Genomic DNA, 17002 nt, shown 5'->3' with positions numbered 1-17002 from the left:
TATGGCCTCTGGTGTTGCTTGTGGCCTTTCAGGACGGGGATGAGAGAGAGAGAGACATACACAAAAAGGGATGAATGTTTGAAATTTACGATCCGTCCCGTCCTGCACAACCCCATAGCAGCGTATGATGCATGCCGATCGTAAAACACCGTAAATGGGGGTGACCAGACTCTTCGGTGGTAGCAAATCAGCAAAAGGTTAATTTTTAATGAAATACATTACGCCCTGGGAGGCGGGGTCGCAAATGGGACTCGCCTCGCGGCTGGCGTTGGCGATAAAAGTTTATTGAAATAAATTACTTTCTTGCAGCTTGCGGGTGCAACAGTAGTAGCAGCAGTAGTAGTGCATCTTGGGCCGTTTACTGTGGGCCCCTTGATGTGCTAATGAAGACCTACAATGACCTGGTTATCGGTTGCTCGGTGCAGCTCGGTGCATATCATCATTTATCTTCCACAAACAACAGCAACACCACCACCGCGGTGAGCGGTGTCGAAGAGATTGTTTTGTCAGCATTCTGAGCTGCTAATTCGATTGACAATGAACGGCGCTATATGAGAGGTTGCTATCCCTTTAGTAGCATAATTTATTTAATTTAATCGCGCGCATAATATTGACCGTCAGCCTTGAAGCTTGAAGCATTTACTATCCTTTTACTCCCAAAACAAAGGAAACGATATTGACGTACGTACAGGGATGCCGGAAGGGCAGTTGTAAAGAAAAATGTCCCCACTTAACGATCACCCGATGAGAGGGTGGTCGCTCAAAGTCCCGAATGAGAACTGGCTTGAGAACAGTGTTGGTCCTTCTGCGCATGATGGAGGCCCCCTCTCCCACGGAGAGGCAATAGGATCATAATTTAATTGTTTTATGGTTTTCACAATTCGCTGAGATGATAACGATGATTTTTTGCCATCATAATTATCGCTTTGCAAGTCGTTACCTGCCCCGTACATTCCGTACTGTCCTTTTTCCTCTCCTCTCTCGGCAGCTCGGAAGGTGGTTATTTCCCCTTTTTTTCTCTCTCTCTCAATATGGACCAAGGAACGCGAAAAACAGCTCGCCCCACGGTGAACGGTCTGCGGTACGACTGTCTGTCTGAGGCTGTGGTGACCTTTGCGTTGACCATCGACAAGCTGCCATTGGCTGCAACATGCTCTGGCGCAGGGGTCCATATCGTTAATTTGGTTTATTTTATGTCTTTCAATGTCGAACTTATTCGCTTAATAAGTTCCATTTAACTGGCAGGCACTTCTGACGCACTCGTGACCACACCACACCTTAAGTGATATTTGCCTGAACTGTTTTTTGCTAGTAAAATAAATTAAAATCCATTCCCCAGCTCTTGTCCGGGAAGGGTTTACGGACGGGTTTTACGACGAAAACACAACCATCCCATCGTTCAATCAGCAAGTGTCTTGAGCAAAACGACGTTCCAAAAGCACCTTCCTTCGTGCTCATAGACCAGAGGCGCCTCACACCCCACGTGATCGTCGCGTCGTTGCGGTTTGCGGTTCATTATTAGCGCCAGCCCAAAACCGCGCTTGATCGGCGTCGCACTTCAGGCGGATGCGTAAACGTATTCGCGTGTCAGCTGCTCGCCGACCACCTAACAACGGACGGCGATTACTCGCGCACACACAGACACACACCCGCGGTTTGATGCGTTTGATGGTTTGTGTACTAGCGAGATTAGTGATCGGTCGCTGATAGCATGACGGAGAGGCGGTTGACTGGCTGGCGGGGCATGCAAATGAAATTGTTGTTCTTTCCCCTCGCGAGAGTCATCTGCCTCCTCTGGCCAGACGCAAATAATAGCATCCCCCACCGGCACCCAAGTGTGAATGTGCGTCGAGGAATGACGTTGCAACCACCGATAAGAACGTCGAGGTGATTCGCATCGATCGAAACGATCGCGTTCGTTCTCGCCCTGCATATGCTGATCGCGAACTGCATGGTGATGGCGTCGCACATCGTTCCGCTCCCCGGTTAGGCACGGCAGTGATTTGTTTGTTGATTGTAACAGCTCTGCTCAGTTGAGTTGTGCTGCCCTCCATCGGTGGCCTCCATTACAATCGCCCTAAAGGGAGCCAATTTGCTTTTACAGCATATTCAAATAGAATTTGGAGAGCCTTCTTGTTGATATCGTGTCTCCAACGCCCGGTCCCGGCCTTCTCTTCGGCGCGCGCGCAATAGCAATAATGGGTAAATTCAATTTATTGTGACATAAAATATGACGGTACGCCGAACGGAGCAAGAGGCCATAGATCACACCGCGGCCGATGATGGAGGGAGACCTGGCGGCGATGGTGATCGCTAAAACATCGTACCGAACACCACCCTCCCCGCACACTTTGTGTCACTGTGTTTGTCGCGCACGTGTAACCTTCTTTTTAAAAAGGCAAACCTTTCATTGATTGGAAGGACACACACTCACCGCACCTTACTACGCAAACGAGATATTCACCAATTAGCGAGAGGCCGCGTTTCGTATCGCTGCTGGCCGGCCGATAGATCGCTTCTGTGGCTTTTTTTGCGGAGGTCTAGATCGAGATCGATTGTCTCGAATATGCTAAGCGCGGGGATAATTTGTGAAAACAGAACGTTGAAGCGCGGAACAAATAGCATGTTACAGCAAATAGAATGTCTGTTGTGTTTTAGAAATTGGTATAGGATATTTGTATAATTTAATGTAAAATCCTTCCTTCTCTGAAAACTGATACAAAATCAGATAAGGTCGCAGGAATGGCAAGTAAATATGTAAACCGAATTCATTATGCCTTCAATTTATCGAACATAATTTGCATATAGAATAACTAACAGCTAAAAGGTATTTGCTGACGACACAATTTCAATCACGTTTCCCTAATGCATATACTATTTTGAGTTAAGCAATCTTGACTTTGAAAACGTTTTCAAACAAATCGAACGATCATGTTTCTACACTGCATGTTTTCCGGATACGCTAATGTATAAAGATTAAAACAATTTCAAGCAAAAGCAAACGTCAGTTGTGATGGTTTGGGTCCTAAAATGTGCAACTAAACAAGGCATACCACTTGTACTACTTGAACTAGTAGCATTTACATGCCTTAAACAGTTTCAACAAGAATCAGAACCTGCGGATACTGTTATGTTTTAATGACACGTTTTAAATTTATGTCATTTTTTGTTATCTCCGCTTAACGATTTAATTTCGACTGCACTGATAGACAGGCTAAATAATGTATGCTCGTCTCCATTCTGAATAGTTTTAGATCAAATCTCGAACAAGGTCATGCACTTGACTGATGGCATAGTCTGTTGCCAAACAACAGAGGCGTTGAATTTTTGAAAAGCCGAAGAAGGCATTACGCTAATGGAAAGTAAAAGAGACAAAAACATAAAATGTGCATCACACATTGTGTCACATCAATCAGCGGTATTACTGTCACGTTTGTATACCAGCTTGCAGACAAAAGCGTATAAGGATCTACGAAGACGACTAGCATGGCTTACCATCCGAATGTATGTTGTTACTGTTCGGGAGTAGGAGTAAGGCCGAATAATAGTAAACCGACAGCAGCAACGGTAGGGCCAGGGGTAATTCCCGCAAACTGTCTTTAATCGAGCCAAACTGAAGGCCAAACACACCACCACTGACGGAGCATTAGTTATTCAGCACGCTCAACCGTCTGCCAGTTCTTGGTGGCAGGTTCATATCTAGCGAAATAAATAATTTATTCCACCACTGCGAAAGATACGAATACTGCGCCGACGGAGCGGCGTATTGAAATGCGCAGCCCGGACAGAAGCGATAAAAGTGCTGACGCAAATCTGGTGACGATCGGCGGCGGCACGGCATCGCAGGGACACCGGAACCGTGGAATGGCGATGAAAAGAGGTAGTTGGAGTTGTTGCGTTTTTAGTTTTTGTTTTTTTTTGTTGCATTTGATTTTGCATGTGACACATTGCGAATCGGGATGCGATAGGAATGATAATGTTCGCCATTGGTCCCCCCATCTGGGGTCTCCAGTCTCTAGTTTGCGGTACAACAATTAATCGTGGTTTTTTATTAATCCAGTCACAGTCACCTCCCCTACCGGGAGTGTCCAGTACTTACACACGTACACACGTACACGAGGATCTAGAACCTTCGAGACGTGGAACCTGCGTGCATAATATTCCTTGCTTGAAAATTGAGTTTCCTTTGCGGTTTGCTCATTTAAATTGTTTGTTTTGTTTGGCTGCAGGTTACGTGTTCCGTGGTCAGCCAGCCAGCCAACCATTCATGCTCTATCTTGACCACCGCTGACCACAAGCGCTGACCCCGGGATATGCTCGAGCCTCGTGGTGTGGCCATAACACCTGAACACAACAATAATTGCCTGGGAATGATGTTGCAGCACGAGGCTCGAAAGCTTCGAAACATGCGTCGTCGTGTCCGTTTGATGTCCGTGTACGAGCGTTTGTATGTGTGTCCTTGCCTTGACAAACCAACCTCCTTCGATTCTGCTCCGTCACCGACAGCATGGCGACTATTTTGTGACTTGCCAACGCACCTCGTGATGCGTTGGTACTGCTCGTCGTCGTCGTCATCATCATCATCATCATCATCGGTACTGTTGCTGCTGTCGTTGAAATTGCCGCATTGCACGTGGTTCGCGCTGACAAAACGTGATTTTCCCAGCCACCCACGAGTGGGTCCGTGGCCCCCTCTCCCCTTGCTCCGTCCTTCTGCTCTCCTGGCCTTTGATCGGTGACAGGTGACTTGTGACGACTGGACGCCATTTTTGCATACACTACACTGCTCCGTGGCTCCGTCTTTCCGTCCCTCCCTCGACAGCCACAACTCCATCCATCCAGTCGGCTTGTCGTCGCCGAGAGAAGTTAATTGGTGTTGCGGGGCCGAGGGTGGTGGAGAACAACCCCCTCAACAACCCCCCCCCCCCCCCGCTTTAGGGGGAGTCCAAAGTCTAGGTGATGAGTGTTCACCTCGGAGTTCAAATCACCACCCACCACGAGGGGTTCTCTGATCGCCCGGGGAGGGGGGTGGTGCATGGTTTGGTAGGAAATAATGATACCCCACCCGGGGCATCGATTCTGACCACCTCACCCCCGCCGAAACGGATCGAACGATCAGTAGTAGTAAAGCTTGCTACTAGAACCGTCGTCAGTTAGGGTTCGAGGTTCACGGAACTTGCTTGCGGGCACATACATGATGACGCGACATGCGCGTGATGGAGCATGTGCCGGTTCTACCACGCAGACCCATCATTGGCCCAGCTGATGATGATGATGATGATGAATTCTATTCCCGCGTCCCCCCCGGCGGGAGTGGGTCAAACCGGTAGAGCACCGGCCACAGAACCGGCGATTATAGGTGCCGGCGACACTGGACCGATCGTTGGACTTTCTATGTTCTGTCGTAGCTGGCGGTTCCCGTATGGGTGGCCCATTTTATGAACTTGAACCTGCGTGTGTGGGGTACGTTGTCGTCGTGGCGCTCCATCCGAAAAAACCGGCCAACAAGCGAGGGTACAAGGCGTGTACCGTAGACATCGCTACGGAGCGCTGCTTTGAAAGGGGTGTTTGTCTCCGGATACCGGACGCCGCGGGTATGTGTGTAGCATCTGGTGCTGCTGCTGCTGCTGCTGCTGCTAGAGTTGTGGCTACATGTTAGACGTATGGATGCAGCCGCGACCATCACCATCATCACCTGGATGAACCGGTTCCACCTATTTTTTTTTTGCATGTTTGTGGGATTCTGTTTGTTTTTCTTCGCGGTTTTCTCTCTCTCTCTCTCTTATTTCTCACCCACACACACCGGGGCGCATGTGTGTGGGGTGTAACGGTTATAACGAGACGAGGTTCCTATACTTCTGCTGTTTGGTGTTCCGGAAGCAAAACGATGTTTTAGAGACACTGAACACGGAACAATGCCTACGCGTCGTCGTCTGTTGAATGCACAGATGGTAGAGACAAACTGTGTCTGCTGTGTTTGTGTGTGTGTCTGTCGCGCGAGACGGTCTCTTGTGTGTCGAACTGTGGTTGTAAATCGTTTGTAGTATTTCATGAACGTTACATAAACGGGTTGAGCTTCTGGTTCCGTTCTGGTTGAAAGGCTACGTTATTGCACTGTTTGTTTTGCGTTTTGTAGCGAACGTTAACACGTTGAGCGATGTGTGAGTGTGATAGTTGTTAGTGTTGGTCGTAGTACTGGTAGCAGTACTAGTTTCACATATTGTTTCATGGTTTTATTGTAAATCAACACGGTATAAATTGCCCTTAAGGAGAAAAGATAACTAGAACAGCGAATTCTGCCATCGTGCGAGTGCGGAAAGCATTCCAGCAATTATAGACAACCTTTCCTTAGCGTAATCTTTGGGCTGACACAAATATGGCTTACTTTTTAATAGCAAACTGTAGTGAGAACGTTATCCCTGGTAAATATATCTGTTCTAGATGATCCTTCAATGATCGGAGTACGTACTAATGCTCTGCTAAAGCCAGAACTACTTATAACTCTTCTTAATCCAGTATATCGTTGAATATGTTTAACTAAAACCTGCTATTTGTAAAAAAAATATAAAAAAGGTGCACCTTTTTGGGTAAATTTGAGTAAAAAATAGTGAAAAAGTGTCCAAGAGTTGTGGCGAAAGATCAACCAAAAATGAAACATTTTGTAAAACACCATTTTGGAAATGGTTTACTTATAGTAAATAATTTTCGCTCCACCACCAACAACTCGTTCCTTTCCAAACGGCTGTCCCGAGATATCGCTGGTTTTTATGCTTCCAGCGTCTAAATGAGACCTTTAGTCACCGTTAAATAAAGCCCCTTTATGCATAAATGCCCACAAGTGGAGGGCCGCAACACTGAACCAAACCCGATTAAAACGACCAGCCATTAAGAGCAGCTTCCTTTCACCGGTCTGGCTCTGGAAGCTTCATTGAAATGCACTCCAGACACTCGGTGGATGCGAGAATCTTGTTTTAATTCGATTAAAGCCGCTTTGTGCCGATGATCAACGCCATGAGTTTACCATCGCGGTTTCGGCTTTGTAATTATTGTTAAAATGGTTGGTGATGGCGGCCCCCCGGGGGAACGAAAGGAGAGCGCGTTGTAATCATTTATGCCATTTTATGCACAAACATGCATCCGCTACGGTGCGCAATCTTCGACTACCTTCAGTAGGGCTTAGTTAGGGGTTGCTGCAGAGCAGAGCGTAGAGTAGCCAGCGCTTGCATTGGTTGGTGATGATGGGGTTGAATGGTTGATTGTAATGTGAAGAAAAGGCCATCGAAAGGCGCACAAAGTAGGATGTAGGTCTCTTACCCATCTTCCACTACTCCACCACCACCACGCACCACACCACGTTCGATAGGTGAAGGCTGGTCGTCGTGCGTATAAAGGCAAATTTATCTTTCTGAATTGCATTTTTATGCCCAAAGCGCCGTTCCTTCAGTGCGTGCAAAGCGTGCGACTTTGTACACCCTTGTGCCCCTGGAGCCATCGTTGTCGTCGTCTGTGTTTGCCTTAATGTCTGCATCTGCATGTGCACGCTACTGCACACGGCGCTTACTACTGGCACGGCAAACAATCGACCATTTACTCGAACAATTTGTATTGTACGATGGTGCATTCGTGTGCTTTTTTGCATGCGTGTTCTGTGTGTGTTTCGGAGGCGGGAAGGTTTTGCATATAGCGTTGGTACGTGGGTGCGTCCCTCCCCCTGCTTTTGGCGAAAAAACGCGTGGAGCAAAAGGCACCACTGAGTATACTGATAAAACAGAAGACGCGGTACTGATAAGCAGAAAGGGCTTACCATTTCCCTTCAACGCTGATAGTGACCTGGTAGCTGTACCGTGCGTTATCACTTCCAGCATTGTAATGGAATTGAAATTGAAATATAAATAGTCCGCTATCTATAGGTGAGCAGATAAAAAAACATCGGACCTGTCCCAGTTTCTGATTCTAGTGTGTGATGCTTTGATTTGAAAGCTTGTAATATTGTATAACGTAAGACCTTGAGATAATCGCGAAAGTCTTGAGTACTTACTCGGAAAGAACTCCCTCCCGGCAAAGCGACCGGATCTGGGGATATCAGATGATGGCTCGTTCGCATCCTGGATAGTCACACCCACCACACCACAGCACACCCCCGGGAGTAGCGAGCTCAATTTCCGGCGGCGCAATTGAAATATCATTTAGCCGGAAACAACGAGCAGAGATGGGTTGCTGTTGTGTTTCCGATCTGCGGCACACACACACACTTACATCCGCTTCATGGGCCATCGCCGCAAAGCTTAAAAACGACTGCTGGAAGATGCTTGGCTCGGTTCTGATTGAAAATTCTTGCGCTGAGGCCGAGGAAGACGCTTGAACTTTCATCTGCCCCCCCGGGCGGATGCCGCCAGCACGTGTAAGTGGCGCAGATCATCGGGCGAGATCTAGGTCGTATCATCATGGGAAAGGCATTTTAATCGCGATTGCGTGTGCCCCACGTTACAAGAGAGCGCGCAGGAGAGCGACAGACAGACATAGAGAGAAAGAAATAGCTATAGAGCATGTGTTGTTTGTGCTTTTGATGCACATGCGCCCGGTACCGGGCTGCAGGGTGTGGTTTAGAGAAGACAAGGGTGTTTGTGAAATCCGGTATGACCCATCTCGAACCCGTTTGCTCCCCAGGCCTCTCGGGGTATGTGGGTCACCGAAAGAAGGGTGCTCCGGTCCCATGGAGGGAACTCCAACGGAACAACGGAACAGTTTCAAAACGAAGAACAAGACGACAAACCTCGACGACATCCGTAATTTGAATCCCGCACCAGGCAAGCATTGCACCGTCCCCCGGGCACCGGTTCTGTTAATGTCTTTTCAGCGCAGCTCCAACCTTTTCCTGCTGCTGGACCCCGGATTAATATGAAAAACTAATTTCATGCTGCAAAATGGACATGTCACCGACAGAAGGGCAAAGGGGACTCTCTCTCTCTCTCTCGTGGCTGTCGTGTCGAGTCTGTTTTTGATAGTTTCGAGTTTGGAGTTTGGATTGTCCCCGGGCCCGAGGACCACCAACCGGCCTCTAGATTCTTGTGACATTTCCTTAGCCAAGGGAAAGAAGGTCACCATTACAACAGAATCCTTGCTCCCTGCGCAAGACAGAGAGCACGTGTGGCAACCGCACTACGCCGGGGTCTCGAAACATTAGCATAAATAAACCCTTCCCGGGGTTTTTTTGGTAGGGTTGGGGGTGATTGTTATCACACCAGCAGCATTACGTTTCGGTTCTTGATCGGTTTCCTTCTCGATCGTTTCATCGGCCCGCTCGTTAGTCCGTCGCTCCGACGTTGGGGCTTCGGTTTCCGCCTTCAAAAAGGTCCAATTAGTAGTAGCAGCAGCAGCAGCAGCAGCAGCAGCAGGGTTGTGGCTGGCTCAGGGCCAACATCGCCATCAGCATCATCAACAACAACAACATCATGAGCGTGGGGTGGTGTCGTAATGTCTTCATCAATTCCAAGGAGTGAATCATGCGGTAGAGAGTGAGAGTGTGTAACAGAGGCCCGGGGTGGTTGCGCGATAAGGGTGCCGGATCGATAATGTGCGACACGATGCTGACGATGTGACAATGTGGATTGCGAGTGCGAGTAAATGTCAGATTTAATTTGGCGACAACGAAACCCCGTTTTGAAGTTGTTCCCCGCGAAGGACCTGGGGCAAAAACATGTCTCTCCTCTACTGTCGGTTTGGTTATGGGTTTTTTTTTTGTTTGTTTGCAAACCCTTTTTGTTGGGGGGCCATTTCGTGAGTGAAACCTTCTGCGTTGTTGTGTTGAACAACAGCAGCAGAGTGCCGCGATCACTCTGCGTAAAGGCAAAGATCACACGCGAACGGCGTCAAGATGCGTTACGCTCTGATTGAATTGACGCGTGGACGGAACGGACACCATTGTTTTTGGCAAATTGTGGGGCTTGCCGGGCTAAGGTACGGCCTCGCCCCAAGGTCGATCAATTTTCCGGCTCACAGAAGCAGCGATTTTCCCCCCCATTGGATGTTCGTTGGAATCGATTGCTGACTAGAGAGAAAGAGAGAGAGAGAGGACTAAGGCCGACGGCTATATTGAGATCACATATTCCGTTTTCCCTCGAAATCGTAATCTGCGTTGGTGCTGGTGGTGGTTGACTAAATAGAGGGTCTCCATAAATCAACTGGAGTGTAAAATCGAATTCCGATCGTGAAATCGATGGTGGCTACAACAAATCAAATGCCACCACCCCAACCATGGCCATACCATGACGTTTGGCTAGCGAACAGTTCCGGACGCTACGCTTCTCCCTTCTGTTGGTTCGTGCCTCAACACTCAAATGCAGAATCAATAACCGATTCGATCCCGGATACGAGTGCAAGTACCACCACAGAGATCACAATTTAGCTAACAATTGTGCGCTCTTCTGGCAGATGGTTTGCATTAATGGCGAGCCGCGCCGCGAACACTTTAATCCGCGAAAGCATTCCATCGGCGTCGTGTGTTTACCGCGGTTATGTTTGTTTACAAACGTTCTGACCGCATTCGAATGTGTGCCGCAGCGCAGCGCAAATACTAGCTACGTACCACGCGCATGGGTTCAAAAAAGAAATTCTGCAAAACATGTAAAGTAAGGCAAAAAAAATGAAGGCAAGGCGCGGTGGCGGTCACCCCGTTGTCGTCGTCGTCGTCGTCCACGGTCTCTAACCCATACTTCATTAGCGGCTTTTGGCTTAAAACCACATCAACAGCCATTAGCGTGTCAGATGGGGATGGCGCCACGGACGACGACGAAGACGCAGGACACGACCTGGTGGGGTCTCTCGAAGTCGTTCTCCCTCTCGCCCCGTTCTGTTTGGTTTTCGTTTTGCAAAAAAATAAAGAAGGCAGCTGACCACTGACACCGATGACACCTTAGTAGTAGGGCTCATCGTGTGCGAGGCAAAACGGTTATACGGACAACGGTGTGCACGATACTGCACGAAACCACGGCCGATGCGCAATATCTTGCAGCTTACCGGCAACAACCCACTAGCCAAGGTGTGTGTGTGTGCGCGCCACCATTCTTGTGGTCCCATTTTGGCTGTCAAGTCTAACGTCAGCGATATATTACCGTGGGGCTGTAAGCGCGTTAAGGTGAATGATTTGTGCTTAACGCTTCTTTTCCTTTTACGGCTGTGTTACGGCACAAGATTCTCCAATTAATCCTTTTCCTATAGGGGGGGTATTCGCATCGATTTGCAGTTGGTCGAGCGATGAGACGCTGTTTCTGTTATTGGCCTTGCGCAGTGGACGTGAATACGTCGTCTTTATGTTTTTCCATATCATGTTCCTCCGGTTGTATTCTATTGTTTCTTTTTGGAACTCTCGCATCAGCGACGTTTCCTCGACTGTTGAAACCATTCTTAAAGCACTCCATACCAGTTTGCAGTAAAATGGGCAAAAAGTTAGGCGCCCCTTTTTTTCTTGTTGAACATTTGACGTGGACAAGCAAAAAGACCATGGATCCACGCTTCTGTAAAATTCAATTCGAATGTTGTTCACACTTCAAATAAATGCTTTGCAAGATCCTATAATGATGCGACTTTTTTGCACTGGCTTCTTGGTATTCATATTGATGCTTTGTTTGTTGGACGACTGGGCCAGACATGTGAGAAGATGCTAATTCGAAGAAAATATGTCGCAACTGTATGCTGCGAATGCGATAATATATTCCTGTTCAGCGCTTCCAGAGTTTTTGGGTTTTTCCTGATGACTGTATTCGGGGCTTTTGATACTGCCGAATGATTGTTTGAAATACAGGGTGCGCCATCTAGACAGAACCTATTTTAATGTTGAATAACTCCATTAACGCCAAATAACGCCATTTTTCAACCTAGTTTTGGAAATTTGGAAAATTTGCATTGTATTTTACAATTTGTTGGGCATAATAGCAGCTATTTCCGATCTTATTTTAGTCTTGAGTTCTTCAATCGTCTTTGGTTTGCTGGCATACACCTTATTTTTTAAGTAGCAACACAGAAAAATAAGTCTTAGCGGAAGGCGCCGAATGTCTCCAATATTTCTTTATCATCATGTTCAAACCATGTTGCACAGTTGAACGATTATTTTCAATGTGCAGCGCTACAATTTCAGCCCTTTTTTTTGGCGGGGATCGATCCATGATTAAAGTGGTATAGACTGGCGTCTCAGAATCTGGCCGATTTATTCAAGTCGTCTGAAAAACGGTGAAGTTATTCAACATTCAAAGAGGTCCTGTCTAGATGGTGCACCCTGTATGTTATTGTCGAGAAGCATTTCCAGCACTTTGCAGATTTAAACACAGCCGCCGGTTCATTTGAATGGAAGATGCATTAGTTGAATGCGTATGCGTCCCAAGTGTTCTAATCAGAAGAACAGCACATCAGAAAGCTTATCAAACCAGATGGGCTGTCAGTCTGCCTTTCATCCTATTCTCTAATAGCTGATTCTCATTCCTTCAATCGCAACGGCATACCGGGTAATAAGCTTTGGACTTTGGAACAGTCGGAAGTGTAATGCGTGCCGGCAATCGCCGAGAAACGCGAAACACTGCATACGGAATTAGACTTAATTTCCTTCCTTCCCGTTGACAGTGCGCGTTCCCGCAACTACACTAGCGTACGTGCATAATAATGCGCAACATTCCATGTTCTACTGTGTGTGCTCACACGTGGTTGTTCCGAGTTCCGAGAAACCAAAGAAAATGCCGTTTTGTGCATTGCGTGCTGTGCTGCCGAGTGCCTCGCGATCACCGTTCCGATGGATCGGTTGCGGATTGCAATGGAACAACGCGTTAAGTGCATGCGTGCAATCGAGCGCATCCGAGGCGGCGGTGATCGAGGGAATCATAGATGCACGCCGTGCCAACCGGCGCCCTTATCAGGAAGTTGAACAAATATCCGTTTGCCGCACGAGTGAGCCACTGCGCGTTCAAGTAGGCGAGGATCAGCACAATGAATCGCACAAGTGTCCACAAACCCCACTGGCCGCGGGCGGAGGATGGATTGGCGAGATTTTATTTCCTTTATGTCCCGGAACGGTGTCGCGTCGACACTGACCTCCCAGGCGGTCCCAGGCGTCAGCAGGTCAGCGCGTCGTCATGTAGTGCGCGGCATGTAGAACTGGTTGTTGGATTGTGGTGACATCATCCAGAAGCGCTGACTGTGTCTGGTGGAAGCTCAGGAGAAGCAATGATACCTGAGGGAAGCGGGCTGTTTTTTGTACGGAAGATGTGACTCATCTTTCATGACTGGATTCAAACACAGACGGTGTTCTTCTTTCGTCTTATTTCAGGCTTCTCGTTCGTCAGATGTTTTTCTTCGCATCCATTCTAAATTTTATGGCGCAGTTTCTGCAACAGTTTGTGTCGAAACGTGTTCCGAATTGTAGAACATGACGCGGTTACACGTGTAGAATATCGTGGAAGCCGCCAAACTTATCCGGGATGCCAGTAGACCATTTGCCGAGTTTACGGACAATGTCGAACTTACTTTAAGCGATGTTTCGCGTGTTGTTGGTTGTCAGCTTGCTGCTCCACACAAGACGGAGACCACACAAGGTGTGTGTGTGTGCGCTACACACCTTTGTACAGCAGCAGCAACTGCAGCAGTTACTTCCTCTCTGAGAAGGTTGAAGGACATAAGTCTAGCGCCTTGTGTGGTATCTAATTGGATAAATTCAAAGCGATTTCTTGTGTCACCAGTACCCGCCCCATCACCGAGCCGGCGCTAGCCATGTCCTTGGGCAGGGTCGCGAAGCACACACGCACCGCACCGTAGCCGCAAGCCCTTGCCTTGCCTTGCCGTAGGAGATAAGGGAATTATCCAATTACACCCTAAAGCACTTGAAGGCGGATTTGTGTAGCTATCTGGCTGGTCCCTAGCGTGTGTCACGTTGACGTACTCGAGGTCGCATGGCAGCATGGTGCCTGGAGAAATTAGTTTTCTTTCTCCGTTCCCCTTCTCTCCGTTGTTAGAGTGTTGCGACCGTTCGCTGGTTCAATGTCGGTCGGCCAACTACCTTACTGCCTCCCCGCTCGGGGTGGTTTCCGTAGGGATTTAAACTGACTGCTAAACTCCTCTCACTTCCAAGGTGATCTATGACGTCAAAGACGATTGTACCGATGACAATGTGACAATAGCTTATCGGTTTGTAGTCGTGATCGGTGATGACGTTGAACTCGCGATGTGCTACCTTCCATACCCAACCACACCGATAGCATGGTGATGTCCTAAGCCTTTTTGCTGACACCGAGTATGCCGAGGCATTCGACACACACGCACACTGCCAGTGCATCGGTGTGCAAAAAAAAACCTCTCAAGGACCCCGAGTTGCACTCGTCGTCTAGGCTAGGGCGCAATATACTGCGATGGAGCGTTCGTGTCTCTGTGTCGCACGTGCCTAAGCTGTAGGAAGTCTTGGCTCGATGGCAAATATTTGACCCTATATCGTCGATGGAAGACAATGGGCTTCGATTTGCTTTCCACTCTAGAAACGCAGCGCGCTAGCACACGATGCACGATGGTGGTTGGCATCGAATTGCAATGCTATGCAAGGCAAACAGTCGCTTCAAAAGCAATCACCCCCCAAACTAGCTGGTGAGCTGGTGGCATGACACTGGGGAAGGACAACCCCCCAGTGAGCGAAGCTTCCGGGTTTGTCCGGGGAGTCGAGGGTGTGATGATGGAGTGGGCGGTGTAGTTTGATGAAGGCGGATGTGTACATGTCGCGATTGATAGTCTGCCTGCCGCCGGGAGTCTCAATGTTCTGAATCCCGGAAACATGCGCGCTAATAAATACAGAAGACAGATCGCAACGCTGCAGACGATATTCCTTTTCCGATGCCATCAGTCATATGTTGTTATGTAGCGACTTGTGAATGGTTGCGATTGTATAACGCTTTCTTTGGTTCATTAGTGCATCATCGTACCCGGGATTTGCAACATCATTGAAGTGACTTAAAATTTTCGTGTTTCGTAGGAGTAGGATCTTCTACTGTGTTTATTTGTTTGTTTGCGTATAAGAAGTGATCGGAAAGAAAATGCCTATATTATATTTCTGTGTATTGGAAAAAGGCTCAAATATGGTGATAATAAGAACGTAATCAGAAATCAATTAAGCCATTTCGCGTCCTTAGATGCTCTTGATAGTCTCAACAGATTTCTGTTTTTTTTTATAAATCATCGCTGGTTACAGTTGCTAGTGAAAAATTATGCTTGATTCTTTAAATATTAACAATGAAAAGAGTTTCTACTTCACTTACGCTTTAACTTTCGTGTCACTTTAATTCATAATGTCTGATACCCTCTTGAATGAAACATTTTATGCAGCTGTTAAAACTACAAATGAGCATAGCGCAATAACGAACCAAAAACATGTTTCACATGTATATCTGCGCTGGTTGCTGGTTAATTTGTCATGTTTCTAAAATAGTTTCTTCGGTCATTCGGAACCGTATGCCCACCCCACCAAAGGAGGAGGTGGTGGTGGCCCTGTCGCGTCATTTTTCAAACGCCTCAATCCATCGACTGACGGACGTGTATAGCGTTTAATTAAACCGTATGGTAGGAGATACAATCCGCGCGTGTGTGTGTCTGAATGTCACTCTAGCTTCTATCCGGTATCCGTTGCGACATCGGTGCTGCGACACAAGCGACCTGCAGCAGCTGCTGGTGCGCACCATATCGCGTGTTGTCACCAGTAGCAGTTGGTGGGGCTAAGATAAATTACAAACTGACCTCGGCCGTGATATTGAACGTCGCTTCCTTTCCCGGTCGCGCGGAGGTTGAGGACATCCGCCGTTAAAGCAATGGCGCGCACTAAAAATAGTGCTTCGCTTTCACTCACACCACCGCTCAGCCTCTCATCTCGCCATCGGCATCATCCATCCATCCATCCAGTGATCGCGTCTGGTCGCGGTCCGATAACGCGAACCTAGTTAGTTTTGATGAACGGTTTTGGGATCGGTTCCCTTATCCGTTCGGTACAGCAGCCCCTTTCCGATTGCTCTGTGTGTGTGTGATCAGGTGGTCGAGGAACAATGGATTGATCGAAAGAACATAAATAGTTGCCGGACCATCTTACGCTCTCCATTCCACAGCTGGTGGTTGGCGTGTTGGAATAGAACGGAAATGGAAGACTTGTTTGCTCGCCTGTGTAATCACTTCCGCGTTTCAAGTTCAATTGTCCGACAACGACCAACTGCGTGAAGACACCGCAATCCCGACGTCTTTAGCGTGGGTTTCTTTTGAGTTTGTGATGACGCGTTTGCTGCACACAATCGTCTCGCCAATCACTGGTTGTTCCTTAGCAACATGCGGGATGCAGCTGCAGTAACCATCGCTTTCGCATCCTTATCGCTTCAGGGAAGTGCAATTTACGGTCTGTTTACTGTCAGTCGGTGGTGGTCCCCATTTGTGTTGATCCCACACCGCGAAGACTGGTGGCTGGTTGGTTGGCGTCTGCTGATCAAATGCTAAGTGCTAAACTGTTTCACAAACAAATCCCATGGAGCCGCACGGAAGGTTGGTGGGGCGCAGCATCTTAGTGACTACGCGCGAGAAGGGGAAAAAACTTTGCATCCAGTTGGCCCCGACTAGCTGGAACGGAAAGGAAATTGGAACCATTAAACAAGGAAGCCTGAAGATGAGTGGTTGGGAATGTGCTGAGTCGGTTGGAAACGGATAAAGTTTGTTGCCTGGAAATATGGCGGAGCTTCCTCTACCACCGGCTGATGAATAATATCGTTTAACGCATTAGACGACGGCGGTGCAACCATGTTTAACTAGATTGCATGTTTAATGATGTTTTCTTGGTGTTTTCTTCTTCTTCTTCGTTCCATTCACAGAGCGCTCGAACAGTGGAGGTGGATAACGTTGGTTTGAACCGATTTGCATGCTTGTATTCATCATGGTAAGTTCACTGGAAAAGGGTAACAGTTTATATCGTAGAAAGAGCGAACCGAGTGGTTTTAATGTTTACCTT

General features: G+C 47.8%; 1 protein-coding gene across 3 annotated transcripts in view; it reads left to right on the top strand.

The window, feature by feature from the left end:
• The window catches only part of LOC125954580 (serine-rich adhesin for platelets), a 48597-nt gene that overhangs the window by 11105 nt on the left and 20490 nt on the right, over positions 1 to 17002 (top strand). For all 3 annotated transcript variants that reach the window (XM_049685009.1, XM_049685008.1, XM_049685007.1), the window contains one exon: positions 16866 to 16930. The gene's annotated coding sequence lies outside the window, so the exon portion shown is untranslated. The remainder of the gene's footprint in view (positions 1 to 16865; positions 16931 to 17002) is intronic.

Source organism: Anopheles darlingi, chromosome 3, assembly GCF_943734745.1.
Source record: "Anopheles darlingi chromosome 3, idAnoDarlMG_H_01, whole genome shotgun sequence".
In the NCBI taxonomy this organism is placed as follows: domain Eukaryota; kingdom Metazoa; phylum Arthropoda; class Insecta; order Diptera; family Culicidae; genus Anopheles; species Anopheles darlingi.
Note: the sequence above shows the minus strand (reverse complement) of the source record. Positions and strands in the feature narration are given on the sequence as shown.